The 24,638-nt window shown below is 41.2% G+C and overlaps 2 long non-coding RNA genes across 3 annotated transcripts in view; one reads left to right on the forward strand and one right to left on the reverse strand.

Annotated features, from left to right (window-relative positions):
* Nucleotides 1-24,104, reverse strand: part of LOC309658374 — a 43,132-nt gene extending 19,028 nt beyond the window's left edge. Inside the window, exons 1-2 of one of the 2 annotated variants that reach the window (XR_014262209.1) lie at nt 18,769-24,104; nt 3,742-18,475 (exon numbers count right to left, since the gene is read on the reverse strand). This is a non-coding gene — a long non-coding RNA (uncharacterized lncRNA). Of the gene's footprint in view, nt 1-3,741 lie in introns of both variants that reach the window. The other variant, XR_014262210.1, reaches the window with a different exon arrangement.
* Nucleotides 1-24,638, forward strand: part of LOC309658378 — a 201,766-nt gene that overhangs the window by 14,349 nt on the left and 162,779 nt on the right. The gene's annotated exons all lie outside the window — the stretch shown is intronic.

Genomic DNA, 24,638 nt, shown 5'->3' on the forward strand with positions numbered 1-24,638 from the left:
CCAGAGCCAAGCAACTGTCATCACTATTATTAAATATTTGTTGATTCCACTGTTCCTCTTCCCTGTTATTAGATACTGGGTACTACATAATTTTCATGTTTTAGGTGTGATGGATTCTCCACCAAGAAACTTAGAGGTATCCATTATTTCTGATAATGAACCATAATAAAATGGATAAATTTTTAAAAAACTAAAATTTGTTCCTTGTTTCTCCATAATAAATTTTAGATATTTTTTTTTAAAGTTGATCAGAAACTACAAAATGGCACAAGATCTATGGAAGGGAATTTGTAATAGCCAACAAAAGTAAATGTATACTTGCCTTTGACCTAGAAAAACACCCTAGAAACTTATTTACTGCAGGTTATTAACAGATACTAAAACAATTGCTTGGGGGAAAAAGATTCTGAGTATCAAAATATCACCCCACATATGATGCTTTTATTCTTATGGAAAAGTCTATTTTTAAAATAGAGAGCTCTGGTGATTACTATCTTAAGCAAGTAATCAAACTTAGCACACTAACCAAGGGATGTCATAAGTTTACATCTTCCCAATGAAATGCAACTTGATGTACACAACATCACCTTCAAAATATTTTGAAATGACCTTTTGAAGCTTATACACCAGGTGGTGGCACACTTTGGTCACAGGCATGTTTTTGTAAATAGTTTCTTGGGATCACAGCTATGCCCATTTGTTTCCTTAGGTCTTTGGCTGTTCTCCCACTACAAAGGCAGAGCTGAGTAATTCCATACCTTACAGCCCACAAAGCATCAAGAACTTACTATCTGGACCTGTTCATACCAAAAGCTTACCAACTTCTCCTCTGAACCCATTTACTAACTGACAGGAAATACAAGACATGAAGGAAAGCTTAAACATACTGTGAAAATAGAAGCAGGAATATCAAAATGTGTGACTTTCTAAAAGAATGCATGTGACTCTTCAAAGAGTCAATATAATGAATATAATAGACAAACAACAGCAAGTGATCTAAGTTAAAACAGACTAAAAGGCATAAACAATTGTCATATATAAACCCTGATTGGGTTGTAGATCCCAAAACTACCCAAAACATATTTTGGAACAACGTGGAGAAGTTAACCTTTTAGAGTAGATATTAGAAGACATTGTTATTTTTACTTTCCTTGTGTGAAATAATGATATTATGATCTTACTAGGATAATACCCATATCTTTAGGAGAAGCATTACCAAGTTCTTAAAAGTCAAGTAGCATGTATACAATTTATTTTCAACTTATGCTCAAACACCTCACTATACAATGTATTCATAAATCTACGAGAGAACAAATCTGCACAATGCTAAAAATAAGTGAATCTACTACAACAAACATTCATTGTACTGGATGTTAACATTTTCTTGAGGTTTACGATTTTACCAAAAAAAAAAAAAAAAATTGGGTAAAAAACACACTTAGTCCGAACTACACTCCTACTAGGACGAGAAGAAGACAACATCAGAAGTAGACAGCTAGCCCAAGATACTGGGCCTGACTCGTATGATCATTTATAATGTTTTCTTGACTTCTTGAACCATTGCATATGAATCAAATGTTTTTCTATCATGGGCATGATCCTATGCTAGTTTTAAAAATCAATCCAATTGTTGGGTTTGTGACCAATTATCTGTGTCTAGTACTTCTGGATTACCTTGGTGGATTTCTCCACTCCAAGGCTCTAATTGGTTGGCCCTTAGGAAATATATTCTAAAAGAAAGAAATTATAGTCCTGTTCAAGCCACTATCGGTATACTAGGTGGGATCCTCTCACCTAGCCAATTAATAATACCTGCTCTGACCCTGGCCATAAAAATGAATTTTCCTCTAAAGTTACTCAAGCTCAGTTAGAGCAACAAGCAAAATTTCAGCCAAGGAATAAAACCTCCCACAATTATGGTATGGATTTATGTGGTTAACACCAGGCTATGGTCATTAAAGTTTTAAGACCCACCTTTATCTTGGGAACAATTAAATGATACTAAGGATAACCAGCCTAGTAACAGTAGGAAGTTGGGCTGGGAGCCTTATGGACAGTGCCAATATGTCATTTCCCTGAAAGATAAGGATTGGTACAGAACAGACTACGTCAGATGACCTGGGAATATACTGGGCCGCACCTAATGGAAGTTCTTGGCTTAATTCTTACTTATGACTTTAATAATACTGCTAGCTATGTTATTTGTATTTTGCCTGTTTAACAAGATTATTGTTTCTTGTATTTCCAAATGTGTGACTGAGCCTCCAACAAAGATAATGATGACTAGGCAACTTGAAGCAGTTGATCAAGTATATAATTCTGTATGGGATCAATGATTGTAATAGTGTAGCTCTAGATATGGGAAGATGCAATAAGAGGGATTTTTTTTTCTTGGAACAGACTAGTAAGACAGGTGGTCCAGAGACCTTTGGCTATTGTTAATAAGACCTAGTCCAGTAATAGCACATTGAGTGGCCTATCAGCAAAATCTTTGCCAAACTTAGGAATGAGCCTTCCTAGCACCGTGGGACAAAATGGTCATGAAATGCCTCCCAAAGCATGGTCGAATTTATGACCATGAGGGGGCCCTGTCAACTACAAATTGGCACTTGCCACCTACCTCTACAAGGATTAAATCATGAACTGCTGCAGCTGCTGACTTTCAACACCCCCTGAAAGGCATTCAGGGTGGAGAGCAGAAATGAGGCACTCTGTGCTCTGGGAAAAACTGGCAGAACAGGTCTTTAGATAGTTAGATATTTTCAGGAACCGATTTTATGAGCCCAGTTCTTGTATCTCCTCATATCTAGAAAAGCACTAAAATCTTTCATGGTGACTCTGCTCCTCGTGACTACCAGTAACCTTCACAAGACTAGCAGAAACCTTCTGCAAAAAAAATATGTGCTTGAAAAAAAAAAATATGTGCTTGATTTCATGTACTCCCCCTATACCAAAATCACATATATACTAACCTTCCCCCCCTACCTCTCTGGAGCAGTTTCTCAGAGCTATCTGAGATGCTGTCTCTCGGGCCCCAAATAAAACTTAACTCACAACTCTCACGTTGAGCATTTTTTTTAAGTTAGCACATGTACAATGCTAAAAATAAGTGAATCTACTACGAAGAACATTCATTGTACTGGATGTTCACATTTTCTTGAGGTTTAAGGTTTTACCAAAAAAAAAAAAAAGTGGGGAAAAAACACGCTTAGTCCTAACACCCTGTTTATGGTCCCTCATTCTGGAACTAGTATCATAAAGCCTCCACCACATCTCCTGGAGGCCCGTTTTCACTCTGTGGGCATGTACAGCCCCAGGAAGCTCAGATGACGAGAAGACTAAGTACTCTTGCTTTTTATTAGAAGAAAGATCTGTGATCTACATCCGTTTACATTTATATACAGAAATATGCACACCCTTGACACCTGAGAAAGTATTTTATCTACCTCTATGTAATATTCAAAAATAAAGAACACGGGAAGACAAACCCAAATTCTCAGATGAAACATTCTTTTTTCATACAAAAAGAACCGGCCCTTTAAACCAACTTTCCCTAATACTCAGAGCAACACGGCAGGATCGCCAGGTTCGTGACACCCGGAGGAGGTGGGAGCTGAAGCCGACTGTTGACCAGAACAGCGGAAATTCTTTTCTTCGTGGAGGAAAGTCACAAAAAACAGAGTGGAGGTTTTCGAATAGGGAAGCACAGTGAATGACAACACGCCGCAGAAGCGCCCTTACCGCACGTCCCACCGGCTAAACGCGGTGGCTCAGGTTCCAAAGGACGCGAGCGGAGGGACCAGGTCTTTCTAAGGCAGCGCCGTGGTGGCCTAGTCCAAACCTGTCCTTTATCGCCCTCCTCGCATCCCAGAGCTCTCCCTTGACGCGAGCCTCACAAAGGACACGCTGAATCACACGACGACTAGAGCGACTTGCTCCACCAGGAACTGGGCCACGAGGCAGAAGACCGCCACCGACCAGCGACCCTACTTCCGCTTCCTGCCTCGGCCGTAGGGGGCGGGGCCCCGGGACTCTGGCTGCCAATCAAGTTCAACCATTGCTGGCAGGGAATTGTAGTTGGTGCTGGAGGTCTTGAAGTTGGCTCAACCTGGGTTCTGGAAGCAGAAACAGGCCCAACGAGCCAAACTTAGGCTAGAACTAGGCCTGTGGGCGGGGCTGTGAGGAGAGGGCGGTCCCATACCCGGAAGTGGTGTTGGTGCAGGAGGAGGCCCAGTGCTGGCTTAGGGATCAGAAAGGAGAGGTTGGGGGTGGATACTCACCCACCAGGTCACTCCTCAAAAGCTTATCTACCTGCCTGTCCTCAACATCCTGGAGCCTTTAGAATGAGTCTCCCATATTAATAAGCCTGCCAATCCATGAGATAGGCTATCTATGAAACTGAGCGGGAGGGCCCGCGGCATGGAGGTCTCTTTTTTTGTCCCCCATTTCTCGTAGGCAAGACTCCAGACTCTATGATCTTTGCAAGAGCAGATTCAAACAGTTGCCAATCAAGGGAGGAGCAGCCAAGAAACCACCTGAGGCAAGATTAAAGGGACCAGAGAAGCTCATCAAGATTGAGAGACTACCTGAGTCCCTGCACACATCCTAATCTTGTCAGCAACCCGACCCTTGGGAAGTATTGTTATAAAACTCGTTATCAAATCCTCCTGGGAGGGGACACATAGTTTTTCGAGGCAGGAGCCACTGTGTCCCCCTTTGCCTGGCAAAGCAATAAAACTATCCTTTTCTATTGATACTTCACCCAAAACGCCTATCTCTGAGATTTGATTCGGTACCTTTGTACAGAGAAGCTGAGCTTTCAGCATCATCTCCTCCATTCAATCAATCCTTTATTTAACCTTTATTTCCCCTTATTTTTTAAAATTTATATTGGACACCGTGCTAAACTCTAATCATTGATTTCTTTGTGTATTCAAAGTAGTGACATTTTTCTGTTACCTATGTGTTTTTCTTCCTTGAGTATTTATTCTGTTTTTTATTTTTCCCATGGCAGATACTCCAAGATGAAGAAAATAGCAGGAGAAGTATAGGAGAGGCTGAACCCTGCACAAATAAAAGATAAAGACCGTGCTTGTAGGCAGCATTAAGTTAACTTCTCCCATATTTCTCATTCTCAAGGTCAAGGAGACCTTCCCAACTGTACATGTGCAGAAAGTCTCCTTGGAGGTCAAAAAGGGAGTGATGTCAACCTATCCATAGGCCTCTTCACTGGAATCCATCTCAGCTAAGAGATGCCCTCGCACACATGGGAGGGCCCTAAGATAAACCAAATACGGGCTCAGAACCAGGCAAAGCAAGATGATTGGCCAAAGGAAACTCAGAAGAAATGCTCCATATACGTGATTCAAACTACCATGAGGGCACGACTCTCTGAGTCCGCCCATGTGTCTATCCACACGTACTCTTTTTCCTCCTAATAAACACTTTACTTCTTTCACTACTCTTTGTCTCTTCGTGGAAATTTATTTCTACAAAGCTGATGGGCCAGGGCCTTATCACTGGCCATTGGTCTAGCGGCTCGGATTCAGTGCTCTCACTGCCACAGCCTGACCTCAATCTCTGGCCAAGGAACCAAAAATCCTGCTTCAAGCCGCTTCAGGCAGAGGCCATCTGAGATCAGGTAGTGAGGAGTTTTATAGTAATGGTTCAAAGAGGAGGGCGTGATCAGCTCGTGGACATTCTTCTGATTGGCTGGTGGTGAGGCAATTAATGCCGAAAGCTCTGCTTCTCTGTACACTGGTGCCGAATCGAACCTCAGAGACAGAGTTCTGGGTGAAGTAGAAAAGGATAGCTTTACTGCTTTGCCAGGCAAAGGGGGACACAGCGGGCTCCTGCCTTGAAAAACTATGTGTCCCAACCCAGGAGGATTTGATGAGGAGTTTTACAGCAATAGTTCAAGGGTGGGGTTGCGGACAAGATTAGGGTGTGGGCAGGTAGTCTCCTAATCTTGATGAGCTTCTCTGGTCCCTTTAATCTTGCCTCAAATGGTTTCTTGGCTGCTCCTCCCTTGATTAGCAACTGTTTGAATCTGCCCTTTGGAACTCAGGGAAGGTCACAGAGACTGGAGTCTTGCTTACAAGAAACAGGGGACAAAAAGGCTTTCATGCCCAAGAGCCCCACAGGGTCCTTCTCAGTTTCATAATTGGGAGTCAGCATCACCAACCTTCTGGTTCCAACTGGTCTGGGGTCTCTGTGCTTGTGGGCAGCATACAGTTAACTTCTCCCACCTGGTGGAGGTTTCAGTATCTGCAAAACAGCTCCAAGATATTGTTATGTATATCCCTTGGGTGGGGGGGGAACCAGGACCCTGCCCCAAGGCTGCATTATTGTTTCTTGACTGCCCCTCCCTTGTCTCCACATCCCCTCCTTTCCCTGATTAGCAAATGTTTGAACCTGCCCTTTGGAACTCAGGAAAGGTCATGGAGGCTGAATGAAGCCTATTTCCCGCAAACAAGAAACGGGGGACACAGAAAGCCTTTTGTGCCCAGGAGCCCCACGGTTTCAAATTCAGTGAGAGACAAATGATAGGTAAGAAGTGGATTTATTTAGAGAGATACACATTCCATAGACAGAATGCAGTCTGTCTCCAAAGGCGAGCGCGGTCCCGAAATATGGGATGGTTAGTTTTTATGGGCTGAGTAATTTCATAGGCTAACGAATGGGAGGATTATTCCAACTATTTTGGGGAAGGGGTGGGATTTCCAGAAATTGGGCCACCGCCCATTTTTTGGCCTTTTATGGCTGGCCTCAGATCTGTCATGGCACCTGTGGGTGTGTTATTTAGCATGCTAATGCATTACAATGAACGTATAATGAGGCTCCAGGTCCACTGGAAATTGACTCTTCCACCATCTTGAGCCTAGTCGGTTCTAACCAGTTTATGTCATATCCACAACAACTATGTCATTCTTTTAAAGATTGTGCCTTGCCCCTTTCCCTCCTGTTTCAATAATAGAATTCATAATATCAAAGAAAGAAAAGCAAAAATGTCCTGAGTCCCCTTAGGTGAGTGAGTCCAAAGGTGTGGTGAATTGGGTGAAGTCTTCTCCAGGGCAGGCAGTAAAGTCATCTCCAATAGCAAGATTTGGGGCTGGGGTAATGTCATCTGAAGCAATGTCATCACCCCAATGAGCTTCTGGGCCAGGGCAATGTCATCTAGGAAGTGGGACTGGGGTATCCTTTCTCAGATGATATCCACTCATGTTGATGTGGGTCGCAGCATTGACCTACATATGTTTGATTGAAACAGTGACATATGTGGAGGATTTGGACCTCTAGATTGTAAATCAATGAAAGAACCCAGACCAGTAGTAGTAAGAGCAACAGACAACAGAATGGTGTGCAGCTGTGCTTAACATGTTTTCGGTTTTGTTTTTCGGTAGAAGTTTAGCCTCAAATTGGTCCCCTATCAGATGAGCAGCTGCCTGGCCTGTGGGACAATATATGTTCGATGTCCCAGGAGAGTATGCATCCTCCATCTGGCCTCCAACTCTTATGGAATTAAAAATTTATAAAGATAGGTGTGAAATGAAATTCATATTTTATAGCAAGACAAGAAAAAAAAGTTTTTTAAACTGTCCTATTTTTATTTTTATAAATTTATTTATTTTTGGCTGTGTTGAGTCTTCATCGCTGTGCACGGGCTTTCTCTCGTTGCAGTGAGTGGGGCTACTCTTCGTTGTGGTGCGCGGGCTTTTCACTGCGGTGGCTTCTCTTGTTACGGAGCACAGGCTCTAGGCGCAAGGGCTTCAGTAGTTGTGGCATGCGGGCTCAGTAGCTGTGGCTCATGGGCTCTAGAGCACAGGCACAGTAGTTGTGGCACACGGGCTTAGTTGTTCTGTGGCAAGTGGGATCTTCCTGGACCAGGGCTCGAACCCGTGTCCCCTGCATTGGCAGGCAGATTCTCAACCACTGTGCCACCAGGGAAGCCCAAGAAAAAATTTTTTTTAATTATTTATTTATTTATTTATTTGGCTGTGTTGGGTCTTAGTTGCAGCATGCAAGCTCTTCATCGTGGCGTGCAGGCTCCAGAGCACATGGGCTCAGTAGTTGTGGCACATGGGCTTAGTCACCCCACGGCATGTGGGATCTTAGTTCCCTGACCAGGGATTGAACCCGCGTCCCCTGCATTGAAGGGCGGATTCTTAACCACTGGACCACCAGGGAAGTCCAAAGAAAAATTTAAACATAAAAATTCTTCTCTGCCCTTTGGCCTCCTCTCTCCTCCGACTGTGCATTGTGTATCTGCATTACGCATCAACAAGACCTCCCCCATCAGCAGGAATACCTGCTCAACCATAAAGAGCAACATTCTCCTAGCATCAACAAGACAACTCCTTAAAAGATAACATAACTTCTTGATCTTTTCAAGGGTCACATGACCCACCATGATGATTCTTAGATCTGGATTATGTAAATTGTCAGTAATACGTCATTTGATGTACAGCTCTCTGTCTCAATAAATTTATATAACTGTGCCTTGACTTCTAACAGGCAGAACAGTTATCAGACCTTTCTGAGATGCTCTTCCTAGGTTATAATCCGCAAATTTGGTTGAATAAAAATTTCCGTTTCTTTCTTAGATCAAGTGATTAATTTTTCATCGACATAGGTTATGGCTCAGGACAAGATAGAGATCCACTTAGTGGTTCATTGGTCAGATTGGAATTTTTAAAATTAATTAATTTATTTATTTTTGGCTGCATTGGGTCTTCAGTGCTGCATGCGGGCTTTCTCTAGTTGCAGTGAGCAGGGGCTACTCTTCGTTGCGGTGCGTGGGCTTCTCACTGCAGTGTCTTCTCTTGTTGCGGAGCATGGGCTCTAGGCACGCGGGCTTCAGTAGTTGTGGCTTGCGGGCTTTAGAGTGTTGGCTCAGCAGTTGTGGTGCATGGGCTTAACTGCTCCGCGGCATGCGGGATCTTCCCGGACCAGGGCTCGAACCCGTGTCCCCTGCATTGGCAGGCAGATTCTTAATCACTGTGCCACCAGGGAAATCCCCAGATTGGAATTTTAAAGAAATTGTTTGAGGAGATCATTATGTCTTCCAGTTAAACTGGCTGTCTGGGATCAGAGCCATGAAACTTTTATTGAATGCATTCTCCAGGAGCCTAGTGTTGTGTATTTTGAGAAGTGAAATGTGTCCCTTTGTTACTATGAGTAACATCTATAACTCCAAAGGGAAAATGGAGTGTCTTGACAAGGCCTTATGTTGTGGCCTCAGTATATGTAGAGATACGTGTGATTTTGACTGACAATCTGGGTATCTGTGAAGCAAGAGATTCCCAGAGTTCTTGATCCTGAATGGACGATTTTTAGGGAATATCCCATAATAAATGTGAAGATGAAACATTTGTTGGCCAGAACATCCAGAGCCAAGATACCTGCATGAAGTTTGGCCAAGTGTATTTTTTGTTGTTGTTGTTGTTTTGGGGGGTCCTGTTTTTCATTAGGACATCCTGGTTAAGAGATGGAAAGCAGGAACATTCCACTGTGTTCCATCACATATGGTTAGGAGTGCAATTTAATAGTCCATGAACTCTGCTATTTACTCAGTTAATCCCAAGGGTTCCCAAGGTAGCCAAGGGATGGATTCTTTCCCCTTTCTTGTCCTTTCCTTTTCTTTCTTTCTTCCTTCCTTCCTCCCTTCCTTTTTTCTTTCCTTCTTTCTTTCTTTTTCAAGAACATGCAAAACTGGGTTATTAAGTGGAGTGAAGATAATCACCTCTTTATTAACTAGGTTTGTATAATACGTTTTAAACCTTGAAGGCCCTGTTTTAACTCACAATGGGACATATTATTTTAAGTAGGGTTTTGGTGGAGGCGTCCCATCTTATCAAAACAATTCATGTCAAAGACTTAAACTTATTATTGTGTCAGGGCATCTATGTCCAAAATAGGATATTTTAGGGCAATAGGTACTATGACTATGGGAAATTTAGGCAAGGCTACAATTAAAGTGAGGCACACCTATTTTTCCTCTACTACTATTAGTTACTTTTTATAATTGTAGGTGAGTATAATGTTTAAATTTAATGGGATCCCCAGGTATGCCTGTAATTTAACTGAGTGCCAGCACTAAGTCTATAAAGATTTGTCAATTAGTACATTTTACCAAATGTTAAAGTAAATTCAGAAGTTATGTTGTAGAGGTACAAAAGCCCATCAGTGCACTTTTAATCTTTTTGTTATATACATTTTTTAGTATATAAAGTTTACTACAAATCTCTTGTATGTCTTAATTACATGTAACTTATTATTATATATAAGTTATTTTGAATCTCCAGTTTGGTCAAATCATGGATCTCTAATTTCCAACTTATGCACAATTTATATAATTTATTATGCATCTATACTAAATTATACATATATACATTATATAAACAAACATATATAGAATTTATGTAGTTAATCTTTACTTTCTTCCCCAGTATCTAGGGGTTTATTTTTCTTTGTTGCTTTTAAATCAGTAAGTAATATGAGACTACCACTATGTTTGCTAGACCTGACATTTTCTCCATACCTAAAGATTTCAAATAATGGAGTGTAACTGATAAAAATATTGAATCACTATGTTGCACATCTGAAATGAATATAATATTGTAAATAAACTATAATTTTTTTAATTTCAAGTTTTAGTTTTGGGAGGGAGGGGTGCCTGTAGCCACCTAAATCTGCAGCTTTTTCACTTTTTTTTTTTAAATAAATTTATTTATTTATTTATTTATTTTTGGCTGTGTTGGGTCTTCGTTTCTGTGCGAGGGCTTTCTCTAGCTGCGGCGAGCGGGGGCCACCCCCCATCGCGGTGCGCGGGCCTCCCACTGCCTCGGCCTCTCTTCTTGCGGAGCACAGGCTCCAGACGCGCAGGCTCAGTAGTTGTGGCTCACGGGCCCAGCTGCTCCGCGGCATGTGGGATCCTCCCAGACCAGGGCTTGAACCCGTGTCCCCTGCATTGGCAGGCAGACTCCCAACCACTGCGCCACCAGGGAAGCCCCTTCACATTTTTTTCTTTTTTGTCTCCTGGCTGATCCTGAGACAACTGTTTGTTGATTGATTGATTGTATTTACCTGATAAGCTGCTGGTGGTCCTGACTGACCCCTGCTGTGAGTGATGGCCCCCCTTTCCAGGGTGTCTCTATCAACCTCAGAGGGGCTGGGGGTTATCTCCAAGAGAACAATGGTAGCAGAACCCTGATTTTGTGATAATTTGGTTTTCAGGAGGATTTTCTTAGCATGTTGACAGACAGCAGCACTCAAGAGTGCCCAAGTATACTGACCAGGCAATTTACAACTTCACAAATGAGCTAAGAGCCCCCTTCATGTGTCTTGGGGGTAGCAAGAACAAAATGTGCCTTCCCCTCTTCCTTTTCCATTAAACATTGAGCCAACCTCTCTATGGATACCATCTCTTCTATCCCACTATGTCGTGGTGAATTTTGACAATAGCAAAGCAAGCAACACAGAGATTTGCCTTTAAAGCATCATTTAAACTTTTCAGGAGCCATGGTTTTCCAAGTGGGACCCTACACCTAGCTACCGACAACTGAGAAGTGTAGTTCTTCCTGTATCATTTACATTCATAGGAGTTTATGCCAAAGTCTCACGTGGATATTAAGGCCTTAACACTAAGTAAAAGTTTTACCACATTCCTTACATATATATGGTTTTCCCCCAGTGTGAGTTATCATGTGCTTCTTAAAGCATGTGAAACATTTTAAGGCTGTATCTCATTCTTACCTTCACATGGCTTTTACAGTAATTTCAGGTATATAAAATTAACGTTAGAAAAACAACAAAAAGGTTTGCCTACACGCCTTATGACCAGAAAGTTTTTCTCTCAAGTGTGAGTTCTTATACATCCTGTAAGGTGTGAACAATTACTGCTCTCCCATGTACCTTCTATGAATTCGAATTCTGCCCCATGTAAGTTCCCAAATAGCACGTAAGGATGAAAACTCAGTAAAGCTTTTTCACATTCTTTACTTTCATGAGGTCTTTATCCAGATGAGTTTATTTTTTAAAATTTTCTTTAAATTAATTTTTTATTTATTTTGGCTGCATTGGGTCTTCGTTGCTGCACACAGGCTTTCTCTAGTTGTGGCGAGCGGGGGCTACTCTTTGTTGTGGTGCATGGGCTTCTCATTGCAGTGGCTTCTCTTGTTGCGGAGCACGGGTTCTAGGTGCGTGGGCTTCAGTAGTTGTGGCACGCGGGCTCAGTAGTCGTGGCTCACAGGCTCTAGAGCGCAGTCTCAGTAGTTGTGGCCTACGGGCTTAGTTGCTCCGCGGCATGTGGGATCTTCCCAGACCAGGGCTCTAACCTGTGTCCCTTGCATTGGCAGGTGGATTCTTAACCACTGCGCCACCAGGGAAGCCCCCTCCAGATGAGTTTAGATGTGAATACTAAGGTCTGAGGAACATTTACAGGTTTTTTCACATGTCTTAGTTCTTAGATGTTTAGCAAGTGCTTAAGACTGAGTGAAGGTTTTCCAACATTCCTTACATTCATATGGTTTCTCTCCGGTGTGAGTTCGCATGTGCATATTCAGGCGTGTGGAGTGTCTATAGGCTTTCCCACATTCTTTACATTTGTACGGCTTTTCTCCCGTGTGCGTTCGCATGTGCATAACAAGATTTGTGGACCGAGCAAAGGCTTTCCCATATTCTTTACATGCACAGGCCTTCTCTCCAGTGTGTGTTCTTAAATGTGTAGTAAGGCCTGACGACGGAGTGAAGGTTTTCCCACACTGCTTGCATTCATATGGCTTCTCTCCAGTGTGTGTCCTCATATGTTGATTAAGCATTGAGGAATTATTGAAGGCTTTCCTACATTCCTTACACACATAGGGGTTTTTGTCAGTGTGTGTTCGCATATGTAAGACAAGACCTGAGGAACAAGTAAAAATTTTCCCACACCCTTTACATAAATATGGCTTCTCTCCACTGTGAATTCTTACATGTTTTTTAAGGTAGGAGGAATGAATAAAAGCTTTTCCGCACTCCTTACATTCAAAGGGTTTTTCTCCAGTGTGAATACGTATGTGTAAAATAAGTCCTGTGGATCGAGTAAAGGCTTTCCCACATTCCATACATACATAGGGCTTTTTGCCAGTGTGAATTCCTATATGATCTGGAAGGTATGAGGGATCAGTGAAAGCTTTCCCATGTTCTTTATACACATAGGGCTTTTCTCCAGCGTGATATCTCCTATGTAACTTAAGCGATGACTGATTCACAAAAGTTCTCCAACAGTCTTTGTGTTCACACGATTTCCCTTGTGTCTGAGTTTTTTTGAGATTTGAAAGCTGACTCGAGACTTTTTCATGTTGAATACACTCAGAAGTTTTCTCCCCAGCACTGATTTCCTTGAGCAAAGTATGAATAAAGTTCTTTTTGAAGGCTTTTCGACTCTGATTACCCTTAGAAGTTTTCTGTCTAACGTGAGTTCTCGTGTGTGTCATAAGAAATGAGTGTTTACCAAACACTTTTCCACACAGGTTAGAGCCATATTATTCCTCTCCAGGATTGCTTCTCTCCTGTTGATTAAGGTATAAATAATAACTAAGGACTTTTTCACATTAATTATAATAATAGAATTTCTCCCCCCTCACAATGATTATGCATTGGAAACATTATCATAGTTAATTTTCCCCCATTTCCATTAAGTGTGCAGAGTTCCTCCTCTGTTTCTGAGTTATTTTAAGTTGAATAAGCTATGAGGCCAGGACCCTGAATTACATTCTCTATTTTCACAGAGCATCTTAGAGAGTTTTTCTGATAATTATTTAGGGTACATTGTGTTTCAAAAACTGGATATCAGAGTTACATATAATATGGATGTTTACATGTGAGACCTCTAAGGAGAAGTAGGTTTGAAGTAAGTTTAGAGTACTTCTCAAATTCTTGATGTTCAGAGAATCTCTTCATAGACTCTGCTTTCTCTAGGTAAATGGCATTTACCTCATATAATTCTCATGGATTTTGTGCTTCTGGCCCTGATATGGAGAAGAAAAATTGTTTCTTGGAGATCTTACCAATTATATTCCATTTGATGTTTTTTCCACAGAAATATCTTGAAGAGGTGTGGGACCTTTGGTTTTAAGTTGCAAATTCAATTCCGAAATAAAGTGGAAAAATTCAAGTTTGAGGAAAAATTGTGGGATAAAGTTATTTCAAAGCATAAGGAACAAAGAATGACATCACAAAATGCGTTAGATTCTGGTGGCTCCTTCCCATGGTAAGAAAACTAACAAGCTTACAAAAACTACCAGAACCAACTCTTGCAGAATTCAGAATCTAGCAAAAAAAATATACAACCACCAAGCAAATGGTAAAAAGAAAGAAGCAGCTGTATTTCCCTGAGAGAGTGCTGTGGCATTTTAACCTCCCACCTACCATCCACACTCTCCAGATCAGCTGCAGCCATGGAGATGGCAGGATGCACCTCTTGAACAAGCTGCTAGTGCCAAAAGGAGCAACATGGACCTTGTTCTCAAAGAACTGCCATTGTGTGTTTCAATCTGTCTGGCAGCTTCCTTGAGTATCGGTGCATGAGCTTGCCTTTATTTCACCCAACTCAGAGAGTTCCCAGGAGTGAGGCAGCTTCTGCTGAAAGTGTCTACCGGTGAAGTATTGGCCGCAGCAGCTTGAGGAAAGGGAAAATGGTTGGGACAAATAGTAGACAGACTGAAAAGCCTTGGGAGGAACAAGTTGGGAATGTTATATGTGGGTGAATAGGGGCATATAAAAACTCGAACGTTTACCAGAGAGTTAAGAAGTCTGCAAGCATGCGCAGGGCCGGATGCAAGGTCAGAAAGGCCAGAGAGGACCGAAAGCCTTCACCTCTGGCTGACCTTCAAGATGCATTCAAGCAGGAAGGGAAGGCTAAGGAAGAGTTGTAAACAGCCTGGCAAGGCACTAAAAGAGAATTGTTAATTTTCTTTTCATGGCTTCAGGCATTTAAGGAATTTCTGTCATTCTAAGGTGACCATTAAGCTAGTAGAACACAGATTTCAAGGGCTGCACTAGAAAGAATGTAGAACAAAAATAATTAAGGGACTTCCCTGATGGCACAGTGGTTAAGAGTCCGCCTGCCAATGCAGGGGACATGGGTTCGAGCCCTGGTCCGGGAAGATCTCCCATGCTGTGGAGCAACTAAGCCCGTGTGCCACAACTACTGAGCCTGTGCTCTAGAGCCCGTGAGCCACAACTACTAAAGCCTGCGCACCTAGAGCCTGTGCTCTGCAACAAGAGAAGCCACCACAGTGAGAAGACCGCATACCACAACAAATAGTAGCCCCCGCTCACTGCAACTAGAGAAACCCCGCATGCAGCAACGAAGACCCAATGCAGCCAAAAGTAAATAAATTAAATAAATAAATTTTTTTTAAAAGATATCATTTTATACCTGCTAAAATGGTTAGTATTAAAAAAAAGGAAATAAGAAGTGTTGGCAAGGATATGAAATAACTGGAACTCTTCTACATTGCTGGTGAGACTGTAATATGGTACAGCCTCTGTATAAAATAGTTTGGTAATCCTTAACAAGTTAAACATAAAATGACCATATGCCCCTGCAATTCTATGTTTAGGTATGTACCCAAAAGAGTTAAAAACAGGTATTCAAATATATGTACAGAAATGTTAACAGGAGTATTCACAATTGCTAAACCTGGGGGAAAAATGTCCATCAGCATACAATTGGATAAACAAAATGTAAATCGACATGAAATTGACTATTATTCACCCATAAAAAGGAATGAAGTACTGATACATACTACAACATGGATGAACATAGATGAAAACACTGTGCAACTGAAAGAAGCCTATCACATTTTGTATGATTCCAGTTATATGATATATAGAGAATAGGTAAAATCATAAAGAAAGCAGATTAGTGGTTGCAGGGATTGGGGGTAGGAGATGAATGTAAAATGACTGCTTAACGGATACTGGGTGTCCTTTTGAAATGTACTCAATAACAATAATTTACATTCACTAAAATGGTTAATTTATATGCATTTTACCTCAAAAAAAAAAAGCATATGGCACATGTGTCTTTCTTAATATGAATGAAACATAATAAAAATGATGAAACAAAAGGGAAGATGGACCACAAAGTTTGGTTGTGTTAGGAGTTTGACAACGATAAGGGTATGGTTTAAAAATTGTGGATAATTTACCAAGTTATAACACTCTGGAAAAGAAAGGCTGATGGTAAACAAAAAGATGATAGAATCAGGAAAACAATATAAGAAGGTATGGTGAGGGAATTCCTGGGCAGTCCAGTGGTTAGGACTCTGCACTTCCACTGCAGGGGGCATGGGTTCGATCCCTGGTTGGGGAACTAAGAACTCGCATGCCGTGTGATGCAGCCAATAAATAAATAAATAAGAAAGTATGGTGAAAACAGCTACCTGTAAATAATGAAATTTTCAAATGAGATGGACAGATCTTTCTGAGGTTGAGAAGATCAATGGAATTTAAAGGTAAACAGGAGTTGAAGGTTCCTGAAGAAACTCAGAAGCCAAATGGCCTTAGTCTTCTCAGAAAAGAGAGTACACCTTTAAGTTTGCAGAGTGACATTTCCAAAGGCACCGCCCCTTTCCCAGACTCTCACTGCTCTTCATAAAACCCTATCTGGGGCTTCCCTGGTTAAGAACCCTGGGGCAGTGGTTAAGAATCATCCTGCCAATGCAGGGGACACGGGTTTGAGCCCTGGTCCAGGAAGATCCAACATGCCACGGAGCAACTAAGCCCGTGAGCCACAACTACTGAGCCTGTGCTCTAGAGCCCATGCTCCACAGCAAGAGAAGCCACCGCAATGAGAAGCCTACGCACCGCAATGAAGACCCAACACAGCCAAAAATAAAAACAAATAAATAAACAAATTTATTTTTTTAAAAAACCCTATCTGCCATGAACTCACCCTGCAGAACTCCTCTTGCTCCTGTCCTCAGCTCTTCTGCTCCTTCCAAAGGAGAGTTGAGATGCGGTTTGCATGATTTGTACCCTGCTTAAAGGAAAAACACATAAAGAGGACCTTGCAAGACATGAAAAACATGTCCTTGAGTCGGGAACCAACACTTTAGCCTTCGGGGTTTCTGAAGACAGTGAAGTTTAACTTAAAAACAGCAAAATAATCATGCAAAATCTCAAACAAGTAAAACTTCTTTAAAGGATCAAAAATCCAAACACATTCTCTCTCTGTGCCCTCAAGTGACTGGAGATCTCTAAGACCTAAAAACTATGTTCAACCTCATACACATTTAAAGTCTTAAGATTTTTTAGTCCCTAAAGGAAATAAAGATCATTTTCATGGTGGAATCCTCTAGACAGTAAGGCTCATGAGGCCAGGGACCAGGTTTGTCTTGTTTACCACGGTATTCCCATTTGACAGCAAATGTACTTGAGAAACACTCATTTCCTAAAGAGCTCAGTGAAGAAATGATGCCAGCCTCACCTATCGTAATGAGATTCTGGTAGTTCTCCCACATCACATCTCTGTAGAGATCTCTCTGCGTTTGAGCCAACAAAGTCCACTCTTCCTGGGTAAAGTTCACGGCCACATCCTCGGAGGTCACTAAGTGCTAAACTATCAAACACATGCTGGCTTCAGCTAAAAACCATCTTCTTTGATGTTCTCAGAGAGATGCATGAGGGATTGAGGAGGGTAGACCAGAAGCCTACGGTACTCCTGGGCCCAGACCTCCTCTTTCTAGCTATATACGCTGTCTGATCACATCCAGTCACGTGGATTTACCAGCATCACTGACACGTGATTAAACTTTTCTTAAAAACAGATTTACTGTGGGCTCTTCTTGCTTTATTCCTCTATTTATAAGCTGTAGTTAGCACTGAACACAATGCAGCACTGTAAAATCTAATAACAAATGAATTATTTCCACAGTGACACACAAATTCTGTGAGATTAGATCTTAGATACTTTCACATACTTTCCTTAAGATCTGTCATAACACTCAGCAAAACAATAAGCCAACAAACATGACTGAGGATCAGAAAGAATTAATAAATATTAAGATAAAAGAATCATATCCCCTGTAAGCCCTGTATATTCTGAGATGGCATGGTCCGGGAGAAATTCACTTGGGACTCATTCCCTAAGCAGGGCCATTAATTGCTTTAAAAAGCTTGGGGACATTACAAGGAGACATGGCTACCTGATGGAAACAAGCATGACAACATTTTGAAGAAAGGTCCTCTTTTCACTTGCCTGAGAAGAATCAATCAGTAACCGAGCCACCATCCGTGTCTCCTTGGTTTTTCTCTTGTAAAGACAGGAAGGGTCCCCAGAAAGATGACCTCAGAGAGAAGAAGCATGGCGTATACTCTGAAGCCAATCCAATCCCAACAATCGCAGGCCTATAAACTCTTCCACACCATGCACAGAATACACCACAAACACACTAACTCCATGGTATGACAAAGCACCATGAGTTACCTGGAGCAAGAAAATGGTTTTCTGAATCTTGCTACCTATGAAGACAGGTTTAAAAATCCATCTTAGAGTTATACAAATCAAAGTACAAAGAGGCAGAGTTGTGTGACAGACACAATAAAGTTCATGAACATTTTATCCACCCCAAAAGCACACACACCTTCTTGCATCCCAAATCCCAGAAACGTGAACTGTGGCCATTCCAATCCCTTTTGTATGGCCCAGTGCATGATCTCTCAGCCCACTGCAACTACATGAAGTAAACGATTTGAAAGGAAGCATCAACAAAGACTCACCACATCCCTGAGTCAGATCAAGGGCTGCCATCCTGTGAATCTGATAGTGAGAGTTTCCAAAACATTCCATTTCTTGCTCAGATCACTCCAGAGAAGCTTTTGAGTAAATTAAGAGGTTGAGCTCAATTTCTCTTTGAACACTAGAAAGTCTGGGTAAATGGTTTGCAACATCAATCATTAAGCAACTGACATTTTTCCTCAATCATCAAACATCTCTCTGCAGACGAAACATGTGACAGCCACTAAAAACCATCTAATACAATACCACACAAATATTAACAGTAAGAATTGCCATTTACTGAGCACCTATTAGTAGTTCTACATACATAAACTCCTTTAGTCGTCAACAACCACCCCCCCAGATTGGGTATTAAACTGTCATTTAATAACCAAGAAAGTTGAGGTTCACACAGGATTAGGAACTGGCCCCAAATCACCAGGTAGGAAATGAGAGCCCAGAGTAGATACGGGTTAGTGTGTCAAGAGCCTGATCTCCTGTGGTTGTTGTTATTCCTAACACGACCAGAATTCAGTCCAGACCCTCTACTAGGCATAATAGAGAGGAGAAATACAAAACAGTTTATGAAATCAGAAGTCTCCCTGAGTACCCCCTGCTAGAGCTTGGTTAGGCTTGGAACCTTTGTCTCCCTCTGTCTCTTATCCCTTCATTCAGTTAACAAATATTTATTAAGGGCCTTCCTTATGCCAAGCCAGGTACTAGGCAACGAGGAGGGGACACTTCTTCAGTACCTCACAGTTCAGTCGGGCGATGAAAATAATTATGTTGGTGATGAGCAGTATAGTTAAAGAAAGAATCCATCCCATTAAAGTATCAGGAGTACCACATATACACAAATATATTCGAGATACATAGACAAGACTGGTTAAGTGTAAGATAAAGGCAGAATAGGGCAATAACCACTTCAGAGGACTGTGGTAATTGATACTTCATTTACTTAAAAAGTAAGTGTTCCAATATTGACCCAAAGACATCCAAACTTGAATATCATGATTTTAGAAAAAAATCAAAATACATTTTTAATGCTGGCCACTCCAACAGGGTCTGAATCATGTCATTGTTTTTCTTTTATGTTGAAATTGAAGTCTTTCCATATTATCTCACAGTTAACTCCAAAGACTATTATATAAATATATTTTTCATCTTTTCACCTTTTCATAATACTGATCAGTTCTACTTTTTTTCCAGTAAGTACTGGTTTTATTTTTATTCATCCTTTCAGTACATTTTGTTCTACTTCTGCATATCTCATTCAACTTTAGGAGGTAGAACACTTAGTTCCATTTCTTGAACTTTTTTTTTATTGAATTACAGCATACATATAACTAAGGGAGGCAATCATGAATAAAAATCTCAATGAACTATCAAGAAATGACCAGCCCCAGGTAACCACCATTCAGATCAAGAAACAGAATGTCCCAATATCCAGCATCTCAGACATATTCCTTGTCTCTTTTCCAAATCACTAATTCCCTGCTTCTAAATCCAAACCCCTATCCTGACATTTAACATTCTAGGCTATTCTGCCTATTTTTGAATTTTAAAGAAACACTATTAAACAGCATGCAGTATTTCATGTCTGGATTCCTTGATTCAACATTACGTTTGTGAGGTTCATCCAAGTTGTTGCATCTATCTACCTGTGATTTGGCCCTTCTCTTTGCTGAAGAGTATGCCACACAAAATATATTCCACAGTTCATCCATTCTGTTAATCCCCTTTGGGTTATTTCCAATTTAGGGATATTTCAAATGATGCTATGAATAGTGCTTATGTTCAACTGGTGGACATGTGCCTGCATTACTGTCGTGTTATCAACAGATCATATTTAGTTGGTATCTTTAAAAATGTGTTTCCATTAGCCCTGTATACACATCTCAACCAACAACTGGCACTGTCACTCTTTTTAGTTTTACTTTTGACTAGTCAGTGTAATACTATCATATTGTGGTTTTAATTTGCATTTTCCTGGTTGCTAATCATATCAAGCACCTTTTCATGTATTTGTCGTCTCTTCGTATATTTTTTTGTTGTTTATTTTTTAAATTTTATTTCTTTGTTTTGTATATTTTATTTATTAAAGATCCTATCGAAACCTCTTGATCATTATCCTATTGAGTTTTCACTTGGGGTATTAATCTGTAGGAGTTATACGAGGCATCTGTGAGGCAATAAACCAAGTATTAAAGGTCAAATATCATGCCTGCAAATTATTTCAATCTCCTTACTCTCCGAGTTTACCGTAAACATTTAACTATGCACATGAAGACAGATGTAGAGACACTAGATATGTAAAACATGAACAAATAGTTCACAAGGTAACACCTGAATAATTTATCAAACTCCCAACAACGGATGATCACAGCCAGAGCATTTCTGTCCAGTGCTCACCGGAATGCGCTGCAATCGCCAGGTCGGTGAGTAGAAGAGGGCGCTGGGGCAGTTTTCCAAAACATAAATTCTTTTCCTTCACGAGAAACGACACAAAGGTTGCTCTGGCAGTTTTTGAACAGAGGAGCACAGCGGATGGAGAAAAGGCCCCGCCTGCACCTGGGAGCCAGAGCCACCACCGACACCCGCCCGGGCGGAGCGGCCAGAGGCTCTTGGAGGGACCGAGGCGGGAAGCCTTGGGCGCGGGGTACTGGCAGGAGGAGGTGCCGCTACTTCTAGCCGGCCGGCTAGGCTTGAGAGGCCGGGGCTGAGCGCCGAAACCAGACGCCAACAGAGGAGAAAACCAACCTCAGACACAGCGAGGAACGCGAAATGAGCCATCAACCGGAAGCAGTTTCGCTTCCGGAACCGCACCGCGTGCGGCACGAGGGGCGGAGCCTCGGGCGCTCCAGGATCCTGAAGAGTTGCGGCGGAGATAGGGGAGGATGGGGGCGACGGCTGCTTCTTCTAGACGCTAGGCAATGCAGCTGGACCTGGATCCAAAGCAGGCTCTCCTTATCGACCAGGCCCAGAGGACAACGCCTGGCTGGATGACCGAGCGGAGCGCAGAAGGCCGGGTTAGAAGCGGGACAGACGCGGAGGGCGGGGTTTGTCTACTGCCTGTCCCCGGAGGGTGGGACCCCGGGCGGAGTCAGATCCAAGGCTTGGTGCACAGGCGCAGCAGGATCATCAAATGCTTTTCTACAGGCCTTCTTTTTTTTTTCCCTACAGGAATTCTTGTTTCTTTAGCCCAATGCAAACGATGTACATATATTTCCAAAGATAAGCCTGCTTGTCCGTAAAATGGTCTATCCTCCTAATTAATTCAGTCCTCTTTTAGTTTTATTTGTTTGAGATGTAATGCTCATAGCACACAGTCTATCTGAAGTATACCATTCACTGGCTTTTTTTTTTAAGTTTTAAATTTGTTTTTATTATTGAAGTATAGTTGATTTACAATGTTGTGTTAGTTTCAGGTGTACAGCAAAGTGATTCAGATACACACACACACATATTCTTTTTCAGATTCTTTTTCTGTATAGGTTATTACAAAATATTGAGTATAGTTCCCTGTGATATACAGTAGGTCCTTGTTGTTTATCTATTTAATATATAGTAGTGTGTATATGTTACTCCCAAATTCCTAATTTATCCCCCCCCCTCACCCCCCCCCCCGCCACCTTTCCCCTTTGATAACCATAAGTTTGTTACAAAGTCTGTGAGTCTGTTTCTGTTTTGTAAATAAATTCATTTGTGTCATTTTTTTAGATTCCACATATAAGTGATATCATATGGTATTTGTCTTTCTCTGGCTTACTTGACTTAATATGATAATCTCTAGGTCCATCCATGTTGCTGCAAATGACATTATTTCATTCTTTTTTATGGCTGAGTAATATTCCATTGTATATATGTACCACATCTTCTTTATCCATTCATCTGTTGATGGACATTTTGGTTGCTTCCGTGTCTCAGCTGTTGTAAATAGTGCTGCAGTGAACTTTGGGTTGCACGTATCTTTTCAAGTTATGGCCTTCTCTGGATATATGCAGAGGATTGGGATTGCAGGATCGTATGGTAGCTCTATTTTTAGTGTCTTAAGGAACCTCTGTACTGTTCTCCATAGTGGCTTTACCAATTTACATTTTCTCATTGGCTTTTAGTATATTCACAGTTGTGCATCTATCACCACAATTAATTTTAGTACATTTTCATAATCACAAAAAAAATCCAGTGCCCTCTTGGCCATAATCTCCTACTCCACTCCTGAGCCTGAGGCAACAGCTAATCTACTTTTTGCCCCTGTGGATTTGCCTATTCTCCACATTTCATATAAATGGAATATTACGATACTGTTGTCTTTGTGTCTGGCTTCTCTGAGTTACATGTTTTCAAGGTCCATCCATGTTGTAGCATGTACCTGTACTTCATTTCTTTTTCTTATTGAATAATATTCTATTGTATGGATGTATCATAATTTATCCATTCATCAGTTGATGGATATTGGGTTGTTTCCACTTTTTTGACTATTATAAATAATATGGAATACCTTTTAAGCAGTGATCAGAGGAAAAGTCATCCTAAACACTTTTATCCTTAAAAGTGAGATAATAATTTTTTTAAATGAGATAATAAAAAACAAATTCCAAACTCAAAAAAAAAAAAAAAAACCTAGAAATAGAATATCAATGCAAACCAATATGGATAAATTTTATAGGAGCTTACACTACAAAAGAGCATCAAGCCCAGATGAATTGGATTTTGGCTTGGGGGATGGGGATTTGGTAATAACTTTATTGAGACATAATTCACATACCATACAATTCACCCATTTAAAGTGTACATTCAGTGGTTCTTATATTCACAAAGTTCTGAAACCATTACCACAATCAATTTTAGAACAGTTTCATCACCCCCAATACCCCATCCCATCCCCAACCGTAAGCATCCACTAATCTATTTATTGTCTCTATAGATTTGCCTATTCTGACAATTTCATATAAGTTTTTAAAAAATACCGTATGTGGGGCTTCCCTGGTGGCGCAGTGGTTGGGGGTCTGCCTGCTAATGCAGGGGACACGGGTTCGAGCCCTGGTCTGGGAAGATCCCACATGCCGCGGAGCAGCTGGGCCCGTGAGCCACAACTACTGAGCCTGTGCATTTGGAGCCTGTGCCCCGCAACGGGAGGGGCCGCAATAGTGAAAGGCCCGCGCACCGCGATGAAGAGCAGTCCCCGCACCGCGATGAGGGGTGGCCCCCGCTTGCCGCAACTAGAGAAAGCCCTCGCACGAACCAAAGACTCAACACAGCCAAAAATAAATAAATAAATAAAGTAGCTATAAAAAAAAAAAATTTAAAAAAAAAAAAAAAAAAAAAAAAAAAAAAAAAATACCGTATGACTTTTTGTGACTGATTTCTTTCACGTAGCATAAACTTTTCAAGGTTCATCTATGCTGTAACATTTATCAATATTTTATTTTTTTAAGTGATGAATAATATTCCTGTTAGTTGATGGACATTTGGTTTGTTTCCACTCTTTGGCCATTGTGAGTAATGCTACAAAATATTGTTTTACAAGTTTTTGTATGGACATGTTTTCATTTCTTTTGGGTATATGCTTAGGAGTGGAATTGCTGGGTCATATTGTAATAGTATGTTTACCCTATTTGTCACCTGCAGTGTGTGGGGGTTCCAGATTCTCCTTATCCATGCCAACACGTGGATTGTCTTTTTTAAAAAGTATTATTATAGCCATCCTAGTTGCTATGAAGTGATATTTCATTGTAGTTTTGATTTTTTTTTTTTTTTTTGAGGCTACAGCAGGACTGGTTTATTCTGCCTTGGGAGAGCAGTCTTGAGAGCGGCAGGTGCCACCCTGTCCCTAGTGGAGGAAGGGCCCATCATTGTAGTTATTATTTTA

Source organism: Balaenoptera physalus (genome assembly GCF_965194825.1).
Source record: "Balaenoptera physalus genome assembly, chromosome: 3".
Lineage (NCBI taxonomy): Eukaryota > Metazoa > Chordata > Mammalia > Artiodactyla > Balaenopteridae > Balaenoptera > Balaenoptera physalus.